Source organism: Lissotriton helveticus, chromosome 12 (assembly GCF_964261635.1).
Source record: "Lissotriton helveticus chromosome 12, aLisHel1.1, whole genome shotgun sequence".
Taxonomy (NCBI): domain Eukaryota; kingdom Metazoa; phylum Chordata; class Amphibia; order Caudata; family Salamandridae; genus Lissotriton; species Lissotriton helveticus.
Window position 1 is genome coordinate 173,546,683 of NC_136073.1, and position 10,041 is coordinate 173,556,723.

The window sequence follows — 10,041 nt, forward strand, 5'->3', positions numbered from 1 at the left end:
ATGTTTGGAAATGGCTGGGCTTACTTATATACTATTGCGTGACCTCTGATGTGTCTGTATAACGTACCTATTGTCCTGAAGTTTTGTCCTGAATTTTGACCTCCTGTCCTGAATTTGTGTCCTGAATTTGGACCCTTTGTCCTGAATTTTTACACTCACCGTCCTGAATTTGCACCAATGCCAGTTGGTCACCCTAACAGAGGCTCATAGGTGACCCTGTAGCACCGGCCCGTAGCCTCATGCCCGACTGCCCGCCTCGCCTTCCCAATCCCATGCTGTAACTAAATGAGGAGCAAATCACACTACAGCAGCAGGGCCACCAAAGGTTCCCGTTTTCGTGTGCTTACTGATTGCTCCTACAGTGTTGCTTTGCAGGCCCCTCCAACAAGACCCAGAGGGAAGGGGAGGAGGTTGTGGCAACTGCAGATACCTTCCTTAATGTACAACACACTGGGCTGGACGATCATGCAATATATTTTTTAATTTGGACCATTCCTGCCGTCGTGGGACGCATTTTTAAAATACAGAAGTAGGGGAACGGACTGTGTTAAATTAAAAAAGTAGGGGCACGCCGTGCCCTTCTGATCCCACCCACTTCTACCACTGGTGTGACGCTGACCTACAGTTGCCAACAGTTCACTGCCATGACTCACACCTCCGAGTCTATCGAGCATTCTGCCCCAGCCCCACCTGTTGTTATTGTTGCAGTCAAAGTCTCGAATCGCTATCAACCTATAGTAAGCTGGGTTTGAAATGTGAGACTTTTTATGTGCAGGGCACATCAATGAACCGTACCGTCATGTCTGTTATTATGGATCTCTTAAAAAGGCGCAAAATGCTGCTCAGAAATCACATTTGTTTTTTTAAGAGGGTCTTCTGTGACCCATTCAGTCTAGTTGTGTTAAAGACAATCGCTGAGCTTAGGCGGGAACTTAATTATGAATTCTGAAATATTTATGACAAATCTGGCATTCAGATCAATATGATCCTCCATAAATGTTATTTATGTGTATGATCCAGGCAGTTAGAAAAATCCTGTTATGTTTTTTTCTAACCATCTTGAAGTTGAAAGGAACAAATCAACTCACACAATTTGTCCAGTAATTCTGAGAATCTACATAGGTTATTTTTGCCTCCCAAATACATTCGTAAATCACTTTTTATGGCTAGCTTCTCCAGATTCCACCAAATATGCAGTTTTCATCAGCATTCCAAAATGGCAACTTTTTTGTTTCCTGCTCCCCATCCTGGCTGTAGCTCCGCTGTCAATTTTTGCCTATGTTGGTATGGGCATCATGGGTGGCGTATCATTACTCCGAACTTCAAGTACACCCATTTGTTAATATTTGATTATTGAACAAACTTAAGTTTTGCTAAGTCAGAAAGAAAAATTTTAAGACATGTATTTATCAACAAGGCCAGATTATTTTACACAGCTAGGGACCAATGATGGGCTTTTTGAGCCCTCTTAAAGACAAACATAAAGTAATTGAAAGTATTAGATTCACTCAAAGAGATATTTACACTATTTCAAAATACATCAGGTAAACAGTGACTTTCATGATGAGGGGAAATACAAAGTCTAGATACTAACATAATAAAAAGTCAGAGCAAACTTCTAGTCCAGCACTGTGGGTCAACTTTGGGAGTAGTGAGTAAATTGTATTGGTGTAATAACGTTTTTGAGAAGTTGGCCTGATGTATGATGTCCACAATTCTGTGGGCACCTTGTATCAGTCCAAACAATCCCTTATGGTGGTGGTTGTAAGTCAACCTTAAAAAGACAAGCTATCCTAGGGGTAGCATGGACTAAGCAGCCTTCAGGCTAAACTCAAGAGGGCATGTGAAGCCAGCTGTTTTACCATATGCAATCCTGTAATATCAAATGAAAGGACACCACACAAGTTATATATTATAAAAATATATGTATTTATTACTAGAAAAATCCTCTGTACTCTTTATGAGTATAGAAGCACAAGCGTTTAAACAAAAGCACAGTATAACATATGAAAGTTGCACATTTATGGATGAGGCCGGTGGCCACTCAAACCTTATATCAAAAAAGTGGTATAAGTATGACTATTCGAACAGTGGTAAGGCCTGGGGCCTTCGGAATCGCTGGAACTACACTGGACTAACAGCAGTTAGGACGGGAGTAGCCCGCGGGATTCGGGTGCAGCGCTAAAAGCACACGCATGCACCAATGCAAAGTCAATTGTGCGTAAAAGTTATCGAGTTACAGTTTTAGGAGTCTTCCGACTGGACTAGAAGTACCAAACTGTAGCGGGTTGGGTAGTAATGGGCAGGAGGTGAGTTTTGGTTCGTGCAGGTTTTATTTGCTGATACAAGAAATCAGTACAAATTTTCCGGACTGGAGCCCTCCGCGGAGATCGGCTTCTCTCTGCTCTGCGTCTTCTCCGGGGTCCCTCCTCCTTCCTCCTTACGGGGCTCCGTCGCGTCTCTTCCTGGTCCGTCTCCGCGTTGAGGTTCACTCCGCCTCGAGGGAAGACACAAGAGAGGTCGTATCAGTCCCGAGTCATACCCCAACACAGGTAAACGGGAAAGGGAGTGAGGGGACACCAGCGGTGACTATTTACAACAAAGTGAGGGGACGTGGGAGTGCAGGAAGGATACTCAGGGAAACAAAGGGAATCAGTTTACGTTACTGACCCACCCCTTCTCCCAATCCAGCCCATGATACACTTGCGTACCTCGGAGAGCCACACACCTCCTGGCGTGCGGCTCGGCGGCTCGTGTTGCCGTTGGCCTCCAGGCTCCCGCGCCTCCGATGGGTCTCTCCTCTCCTCTCCCTCCGTAGATGAAATACCGGGTTCTCTGCTCGCCTCTCTCGCTTCGTTCCTCTCGCTCCACGCCTCTCCTCTCCACTCGCCTTCCTCTCCTCCGGTGTACAAGCACACCTGACTGCTTTCACCTGACGGATTTAAGGCGTATCTTGGCTCCTCCTCTTCACTGTTCCGCGGCCAGTTAAAGGGCCAGCAGTCGTCCTCTTCGGCATCACAGCTATACTGTTCTTCGGGCACAGTCCCGACCTGCGGTTGTGATGGCTGTAATGCCAGGAGGGGGGGGTCACAAGGTGAATACCCACACTTCTTCCCCTTGTCGTATAGGGCCTTTGGCTTGTTTTTTTTCTTCTAAATTGGTATATGCCAGGTCTCGTAGTTTTCCCAACTTGGACCTCAAGTTCCTCGCATATTCAAGGGTCTTCAGAGTCTCTTCTGGTATCTCGTTTTCCCAAGCCTCCTTGGTCATGTCCAATAAGGAGCGGGGTTGTCTCCCGTATAATAGCTCGAATGAGGAGACCCCGAGGCTGCTCTGTTTTTGGCTTCTGATGACGTACAAGGCCAACGGCAGGATCTGGTCCCATTCAGTTCCGTTTACCTCTAACATTTTGCGGAGGGTGCTTTTCAATGTCCTATTGTACCTCTCCACAAGCCCGTCTGTTTGGGGGTGGTACACCGCCGTTCTTATTTGCTGTATGTTTAAGAGTTGGCAAACTTCTTTCATTAACCTTGATACAAACGGGGTCCCTTGGTCCGTGAGGATCTCTTTAGGAAAGCCCACTCGGGAAAAGAGCTCCAACATTCTATCTGCTATTTGTTTGGTGGTGGTGGTAGACAGTGGGAAGGCTTCCGTGAACCTCGTAGAGTAGTCGACTACCACCAGCACGTATTGATTCCCTTTCCTGGTTTTCGGGAGAGGCCCTATAAGGTCCATACCCAGTCTCTCGAACGGAACCCCGATAATGGGAAGGGGCTGGAGTGGTACGGCCGGGGGTTTGGGTCATGTTCCTCTTCTGGCAGACCTCGCACTCCTGGCAGTAGGTCATCGTATCTTTGTATATCCCTGGCCAGTAGAAGTGCCTGAGTATGTTTTGCGTAGTCTTTTCTGCGCCAGTGTGTCCGGCCACCAGATGTGAATGGGAATAGAACAACACCTGTTCTCTGAATGACACGGGAACCAGGAGTTGCTCAGGGTCGTCTTTTTGTCCTTGCCTGTACAGAAGGTCATAAAAAAAAAAAAAACTGGGGTACTGCGGGTTGGTTTGGCCTGTGTTTTGGTGCGCTTGTTCCCAGGCGTTAAACAGAGTGTTATCATTGGATTGTGCAAACCGGAAGCTCCGTTCTAACACCCAAGGTTCGGAAGACACCAAGGCGGGTAAGGGCTGGGTATGGTCTCTGTCCTTGGGGCCGGTTTTCTTGCCTGGACAGAGGCTTTGCCTGAACATGTGTAGGAAAGAGGGATTGTCGGTCCCTATAATGAGGTCTTCGGGAAGGGAGGACAATACTCCTACTCTAATCGTACTGGGGTCCCCTCGTAGAGGGACTATGGGAAGGTTGGCTACAGGGTAGGGTTTGACATCCCCGTGAACACTCCTTATGCTGACCCTTTCATGAGGGATATATTGCGGGATTTTCACGTGTTGGGACAGTACCACTGACTGTCGACAGCCAGAGTCTAGTAGGGCTTTTATAAGGGACCCGTTTACCCTTACACTCACTCGAAAGGCGTGGCCCATTTCTGCTGAATATAGTACAGTCTTTGGGAGGTATCCCACCTCCATCGGTTCCGCAGTCTGTTTCCGTCGGGGACACAGTCGGGCAATGTGTCCCCAGTTACCGCACTCGAAACACTGGGGTCTACCGGGCATAGGGGGGTCGGGTCTCCACGGCTTCGGCCTGGTGTGTTCCGGTATTCTCGAGGGCTTCTTCTCTGTCTTATGGCCCATTTTGTTCATCTTCTCGGTCTCAAAAGGGGGAGGTCTTGGTTGAGCCGTGGAGAACGTGGTAGCCATTTCCACTGCCTGGGCTGTTGTAAGGTTGTGGTGTTGTCTCAACCATTTTTGAGCGACAAAAGGGAGGGCCTCCAAGAACTACTCTAAATAAACTCGGTCCATTATTTCCTCCTTGGAACTCACATTTGGTGTTAGCCATTTGTCGACTGCCATTTTTAACCGTACAAACAGGGTTTTGGGGGTTTCCCCGGGGACACCTCTTTCCTTCCTGAACCGCAGACGGTAGGCTTCAGGGTCCAGTCCTAAATGATCCAATATAATCCTTTTTACGTCCGTGTAGGGGGTGTTTCCCGTGGGTTTCGCCACCTGGTAAGCCGCCTGGGCTTCCCCTACCAGCAGGGGAGCGAGGAAGAATGGCCACTTTGCCACGGGCCACCCACACGCCCTGGCTGCCCTTTCAAAATTAAGGAGGAAAGAGTCCAGGTCTTCCCCCGGTTGATATTTTTGTAGGGATACTCCACTGATTGAGTGAGGAACACCCCCTCCTGTAGCAGGCCAGCTCTTCGTGTGCGGTCATCGCTGCCTTCATGATTTCCCGATCCGCCTCTGCCGATCGTATCTGCTGTTCCATCACCCATTCCAACCTCTCCTGTCCCTTCACTAGCTGTTGCACGACGACATCCATCTTCGTTAGGCTGATGGAAGGGTTGCCCACATTCTCCACCAATGTAGCGGGTTGGGTAGTAATGGGCAGGAGGCGAGTTTTGGTTCGTGCAGGTTTTATTTGCTGATACAAGAAATCAGTACAAGCTTTCCGGACTGAAGCCCTCCGCGGAGATCGGCTTCTCTCTGCTCTGCGTCTTCTCCGGGTTCCCTCCTCCTTCCTCCTTACGGGGCTCCGTCGCGTCTCTTCCTGGTCTGTCTCCGTGTTGAGGTTCACTCCGCCTCGACACAAGAGAGGTCGTATCAGTCCCGAGTCATACCCCAACACAGGTAAACAGGAAAGGGAGTGTGGGGACACCAGCGGTGACTATTTACAACAAAGTGAGGGGACGTGGGAGTGCAGGAAGGGTACTCAGGGAAACGAAGAGAATCAGTTTACGTTACTGACCCACCCCTTCTCCCAACCCAGCCCGTGATACGCTTACGTACCTCAGAGAGCCACACACCTCCTGCGTGCGGCTGGGCGGCTTGTGTTGCCGTTGGCCTCCAGGCTCCCGCTCCGCCGACGGGTCTCTCCTCTCCACCTCCTCTCCGTAGATGAAATACCGGGTTCTCTGCTCGCCTCTCTCGCTTCGTTCCTCTCGCTCCACGCCTCTCCTCTCCACTCGCCTTCTTCTCCTCCGGTGTACAAGCACACCTGACTGCTTTCACCTGACGGATTTAAGGCGTATCTTGGCTCCTCCTCTTCACTGTTCCGCGGCCAGTTAAAGGGCCAGCAGTCGTCCTCTTCGGCATCACAGCTATACTGTTCTTCGGGCACAGTCCAGACCTGCGGTTTTGATGGCTGGGTCACAAGGTGAATACCCACACGAGGTGGTAGAGTTCGTAGAGGGAACCTGAGGCATGCCGTCCCCGTTACACAAACTTTAGACTTAGACACTAGAGGTGTAAACCACTACAGGAGCACCGGCGTTCATGAGTTACCTCACCCACAGGAAGCGGGTGCATAGGTGCCAAAGTGTGTGTCGGGTTTCGTCGTGTAGATCTATGGAGCCTGGAGATGAAGATGCTGCAGGCGGCCAGAAGAGAAGAGTCCGGTGTGATCCAAGGGTGGATCAAAGATGTAGAGTACCTAAAAGCAGAGGGGACAGAGTCTGGGTCACTAGCCAGTGACCAGGAAGGAACCAGGAAGGAACCAGGCGATGTCGGGCGCAATCAGGTGGTTGTTGTGAAGCTTGTCTCCGCTGCCACGTGGACTCTTGGGCACCGAGGATGTCCAGGAGTGGATCACGAGCTGTCCCACAAAGCCTCTCACTATCGGAGGTGTTGGCTTCCGGATCAGAGTTAACAAGCCTAGGCAAGGGCAACCCACGCAGGATTCAAAGATTGCTTCTTACTCGGACCAGCAAGGTCAGAGCGGGTGCTCCTTTTCAGGGGAGCGAGGCCAGTCTGGAGCAACCAGATTAGCAGAGCAAATTCAAATGTTCATCGGTACTGGGGCCGCTAGCCAACGGGCAAGCGACCGGACCAACGCGTCAAGCAGAAAAATGCAAAAGGGCCCCACGCAGTACTCGGTGAGTGTGAAGGATAGAGCTTTGGTGCAAAAGCTGCTCGGGGCTGGGGCTTTTCAAACCTCAATGCACAGCATTGAGAGAGCCTCGGGAGCTGCACGATCAACACTTTGTAGTTTTTCCAAGATGGCCGGCCCCACGCTTCAGGTCACCTCCACGGGTCTCAGATTCGCTGGGACTGTTGATCGGTCTGTTGGAAGGCAGGAAAGCTGGGTCTTGTTGATTTCTGTTGCTTGAGTTCCGGCGGGAACTGCAACAAAGCAAATGGTGAGGCGCTGGATGGTGCCTGTTAGCACAGGGTGGTCACTCCTTGACCACAAGGGAGATTCTTCAGTCTTCTACGTCGAGTAGGATGTCGAAGGGTCCAGAGTTTTTTTTCATAAGTTTCAGTCAAGATAATCTGATGTGCATTGGCACTGCTCCCACCTTTATTCCAAATCTGGGGGCTGGATTACCTGCTAGGTCCCTCCTACGGGTGGGACCCAGGAAGGGGGTGGTTACACCCCTTTCCCTTTGTCCAGTTTTGCGCCAGAGCTGGGGCTGGAGTGCCCCAGAACCGGTTTGACTGGATTTTGCATGGGACACCTTATGTGCCCCAGGCAGTGTCTAGTTTCATTCAGCCCACCCTGCCCCAATCCACTATCTCCTGTCTGGGGAGGTATAGCACCTCCCTGTGACAGGAAACCTTTTGTCCAGGTCTGCCCTGCCAAGTTTCGGTCAGCAGTAGGAGGTCAGACTTGTGTCTGTGGCAGCAGCATCCATTTTGTGATGCTGAGGCTCTGGTTAGGATTAACCGCGTTTTAAGTAAAGTAACATGTCTTCTCCCTCTAGAAGGGTGGAATGCTACCCCCGTCGCCAGAACTGGCGAGGGGGTAGTATTCCAAAGTGTATGACACCTTACACGACATGTTTTGATAAAGCCAAACCAAAGTTAGCAATAACCGCGTGGATTATAATGCCCTTAAGAGAATATGGTATGGCAATATCCTGGAACAGCAGTAAGGAAATCGTTCCGAACACTGCAGACAGGCGCAGCTCATGCTAGAGCACCATCTCACATAAAACCAAGCACTCTGCCTCCAGGATTGTTAAGGCCTGCCATAGGAGTGACTGATAGGTATCTATGTGTCCAGATATATGTTTAGATATAGGTATACTATATCTAAGCAAGGGGTGATTACACCACCTTGCCCCAGCTGAGTGATCAGCCAGTTGTGTCGATTTAAATGCCAGCCAGGGGTGGCAAAAAGTATGCTGCAGCCCCTGGTAGGCCTTGGATGCACCTATGCCCTGAGCACCTATAGTGCATGGTACAGGGGCTGATAAGGTGTCCAGTACCAAATTGGTGATGTACCTATAGTACATGTATGTGAATTTAGAGAGAAAACAGCAGGCTGTGGGTCTGATTAGCAGGCCCACAGCCACATTAGGTCGAAAACCAGTGAAGCAAAAAGCAAAAATTTGGGGTGACCATAGGAAAGCAGACCCTACTCTCCTACAACATTTATGTGTCCATTAGCAGCCATCAGGTTGTAAATATGCTAGAAGGCCAGTAAATGAGTGCATTTGAGTCTAAACTCTGCATGGGAAATGCAAGCTAAGATTCTGAATCAAAGTCAATTCGCCCGACAAAGGTCGATACAAGGGTATGGCACAGAGAAAATGGCACTGCCCTCGAACCCCTTGCGAGCCGCCAACAGCGGACCATGTGACTGATACAACCTTCAGAGGTTGATGCTACACAAAATGTCTAGCCAGTAGCGCATGGGACATTGTGCCTGAAGCCATACCTGGAGAGACAATTCTCAGCTGGATAGACAGCCGTCATTTTTAGGCCTCGCCTACAATAAAGCACAAGCTATCTGGTTGAGAAAATACCTATTGTGAATTTACAGTGAGCTTTCAGCCAGCCTGTTGCTTACCATTGTTGGGCTTTATTGTCACTCTCATTTACTGGCTTCCCTTCCACGTCTTGTGTTTGTCCCACCCATCAAGCATATCATATTTATAATATTTTTAATTAGCTGATTTGCGTAGTTCCACTGCTCACGTTTAGGGAACTGCTTTTTAGTTCTACGCATACCAGACAATAAAGCTGTCTGGTTGCAAAGACTTATTGGAGGCACGCTGAAAGCTAGGAGTGCATTTTCCCATTGCTTACCATTGGCTTGGTGTTTCATAACTAACATTTGTTTGCTTTGTATATTCTAGCTTTGTTTGCTTTAAGTCGTGCAGCTTGTCTTTGTCCCTCACATGGAGTACAGCCTGTTTACCACCTCTCTGACTAACTCCTTGTATTCTTCCACGAGCCCGAGCATGCCGGGCACTCTTTTTTTGTTTTTCGGGAGTCAGTCCATGAGAGTGCATGTGTTTTCAGCTGTCTCCATGCGCGCTAGTCCAGGTAGCAGAAAATAGGCCATGTTTCCTTAAAAAGGTATCCTGTCTCCTATCTTTCTGTATGACTGATTCTACTCTTCTCTAGCACTACCAGTTCATCAATCAAGCGTGTCTGTGAGGAACAGTGTTCTGTTGACAAGCTTTTTTTATATTTATTAATGCTCTTCACTAATAGCATAACTTAAATAATCCTCTTCCTCAATTTCACAGCCATGCCATAAGCGCTGGAAGTAGGGGAGTCGAGGATGCGTAATAGCTCTGCCAAAATCACCATGATGGAGTTCAGAAGTCAAACGTGCAATAAAGAGGCCTTTAAGCCTTGTTTTTATCTTCAATCACAATTGCTGTGCATTGATAGACAGATTTCAAGTATCGGGCTCTGCCTTTTGACATATTGCTGTTTAATATTTTTAAAGGGAGCTTGGATTTACTTATCTTTCGCTGACTGCAGAGTGTTCGGATTTATGTGACAATTTTGCTTGTTACAGAGAATGTGGGATGAAAGGATGTAGGGTGTTAATTTTTTTTGGGCACACATCTAATTTAAATTCCTGTAAATAAACTGGAAAAATATTTCAGAATATATCAGCAGTTAGGAAAGCACACATAAAGCACATTGTTTGTACTTCTGAAGTGTGGACGAAACAAAGTATTTTA